Raw genomic sequence first — 3,035 nt, forward strand, 5'->3', positions numbered from 1 at the left:
ATTAGATAGAGTGGCTCATTGGCTACTAGAAACACCCCCATGTATGTTCAGCCATTATTTATTATTATTTATAGTTTAGGAGATATGACCTATTTTGTACCTTTTTTCTAGATTTTCTAGCTTACTGCAGTAATCATCATTTTGTCGCTATCCCTTACTTCATAATTATCTTATTATACTTCATAACTATGTCTAAAGACATATACCGCTAGGTAAAAAAATAAAAACAGTCAAATCAAAGATAAAAAAAAAGTTATTGGAAGTCAAAGTGAGAATTGGACCAAAATTGTCACAGTTGTTAAAACTTCGCCGAAGAATAATTAACACATGAGATTGGCATGGACGCTGAAAGTAAGTATCTCTGAAAAACTGCTCCATTTAATAGGCTTTTAGACACATCCAAAAAAAGTACCCTTAATAGGAGCAAAAAACTAAGTAATTAGACCTCAAAGATTGCAAGATAGACAGATTTGAAGGAAAAATTACATTCTCATACAATGTAGGTAGCTGCTTCTTTCTAACGTTGTTAAAGGTGCTCAAAGACACATTTTCAATAAAAAAATCACGCTCATAATCGCTAACAGGGTAGACACAGCAACAGTCTGAAGACAAAACTTGCAGTCACTTTTGGTATTCATATTGTAATGAAGGAAAAAGTTTGGGTATCCCCAAACCGTTACTACATACATACTATGAGATACTAAAATAAAATCTTTCTGTCTTAAAATCTTTGAGGGCTAATTACTTAGTTTTATGCCCAGGAGGTCGCGGGAAGCCGCTGGATGCGGGCAGCGCAGGACCGATCGTCGTGGAGATCCTTGGGAGAGGCCTATGCCCAGCAGTGGGCGTCATACGGCTGATGATGATGACCCTATTAAGGGTACTTTTTTGGATGTGTCTAAAAGCCTATTAAATGGAACAGTTTTTAAAAACACTTTCAGGGTTCATGACAATCTCATGTGTTTATTATTCTTCGGCGAAGTTTTAACAACTGTAACAATTTAGACGAATTCTCACTTTGAATTCCAACTTCCAATGACTTTTTATCTTTCATTCGACTGTTTTTATTTTTTCACCTAGCGATACACATCCTTAGGTATAGTTATGAAGCAAAATAATTAGAAATTAGAAAGAAAAAAATTGAATTATTAAGAAAGGGATAGCGACAAAATGATTATTTCTGAAGTAAGATAGAAAATCAAGAAAAAGGTGTAAAATGGGTCAGATCTCCTAAACCGTAAATAAACGCTGAACATACATGGGGGTGTTTCTGGTGGCTAATGAGCCCCTCTATCAAATTTTTCATTTTGAACGTGAACTTTTGGGCCTGTATATTGAAATAAATAAAATCAGTGTTAAATTAAGTGTTTATTCTAATTTGTTTTAAAAAAATTAATATTTATTTACTAGCTGTGCCGAAAGCCGTTTGACCCGCATGGGTTTTCAGTTTTCAGGGAGTTATTTATATTTGTAATTAAAATCTAACTTTGAATTTTAAAACGTTTATTAATTATTACATGCATAATCACAAAATATATTTATACGGTACATTTTGGCACTTGCCTTTATTAGAAAAACCTTCATTTTTAGTTAGTCATTAAGAGTTTTCTTGAACATTTTGCTCCTTTCCGATCACCCCCTCTTTGCTTTTCGGTAGAACCTGCAAATGACAAAATATAAAAAACTATTAAGTATGATAATAAATTACTAAAAAGAAAAATAACCATTAATACCTATTATAGTAAGCTTAGAGATGAGCCTATTTTCCAACGTATCCAAAAAAGCGACAGTGTCAGTGATAAAAATGTATGTGATTACATGTCAATCTCTCAAATCACTGTCACTGTTGTTTTACGTACTTAATAGTTTGCAACTTGGCTAAAACCCCATAAAAGCCAGTTGGTTTGCATAAGAGATAACTCTAGAAAAAACTACATTAAGCAAATCAAAAATATTTGTGGTTGTTATGATAAGAGGAAAATAACAGAATAATTATACCACAAATACACAGGCACTGACTATTTCAGAGAAACTTTACCACGCGCCGCTTCCAGGTTAGTAGGTAAATACCTATATCAATCTAGAATACAAATACTGAAAGGATATTCCGGCATACAAAACATGGAACGTTTTCAGCTGCTTATCTTCCCGGCCAAGTCGTAAATCAGAAATGGTACTAAAATTAATTTTAATATTAGTACTATTTCTTAATTACCGACATACATAAGTACTCAAAGTGACACCCATATCGCAGCCGAGCGGCGAATCACTAGGACATTGCAGTCTGCTTACCGGATTGCCCAAAAGTAAGATGATCTGTGCGTCGGAGGGCATGTTAGGCAGTCGGTTGCGGCTTAAATAAGTATGCAGGTGTGTCGTCGTTACATGAGGCATGTCAAAGACCTATGACGGCTCCGTAGTAACCCTGATACCAGGGTAGATGAGGTCAGTCAATTGTCTCAACCCACACGAGAGAAGGAGAAGTTTACTCGACTTTAGTAGGATACGGATAGGTACATACGAACCTTGAAGAGAATGTGTCTCATGTTGACTACGACGAGAAAATATCCCATAGTTTCTTGAAATATTTTTGCATTTCTGGTCATTCTTCCACTGGGTTGTACTGGATTGGGTTGCAGTATTAGTGGAATCTGTTAATTGTAACAATGGTTTAAATACATTGTTTGTAGGTAGGTACATAATGGACGTTAAGAAATAAAAAGGACCCATTACCAAATCACCCTAATAATTAGACACAAACCTAGATATTTTATCGTTATTTAGGTATTAAATAGAAGGTTAGTACCAATGCGTTAATAATAATATGCATATCAAACTCAAGCGAACAAATAACAACAAAATCAAGGGTGTTTTTGCAAAAGTTAACTTATATAACTAGGTAGATTATTCACAACCACGCCGAAATACTACAGTTGATGCTTCTGTGTAAACCTTACAAAACAAAATATTTATAATATTAATAGTCTAATAAATAGTAATATACTAAGTAGGTAAGGTAATAGGTACTTACCTAA

General features: G+C 34.3%; 1 long non-coding RNA gene across 1 annotated transcript; it reads right to left on the minus strand.

Moving 5' to 3' along the window:
- Positions 1–1,486: 1,486 nt before the first annotated feature.
- Positions 1,487–2,800, minus strand: LOC126374278 (uncharacterized). Its single transcript, XR_007567423.1, has 2 exons — positions 2,526–2,800; positions 1,487–1,660 (listed from the first exon to the last, which is right to left on the minus strand). It is a non-coding gene; the product is annotated as an uncharacterized LOC126374278 (long non-coding RNA).
- Positions 2,801–3,035: the final 235 nt, after the last annotated feature.

The sequence above is a fragment of the Pectinophora gossypiella genome, chromosome 17 (assembly GCF_024362695.1).
Source record: "Pectinophora gossypiella chromosome 17, ilPecGoss1.1, whole genome shotgun sequence".
NCBI lineage: Eukaryota > Metazoa > Arthropoda > Insecta > Lepidoptera > Gelechiidae > Pectinophora > Pectinophora gossypiella.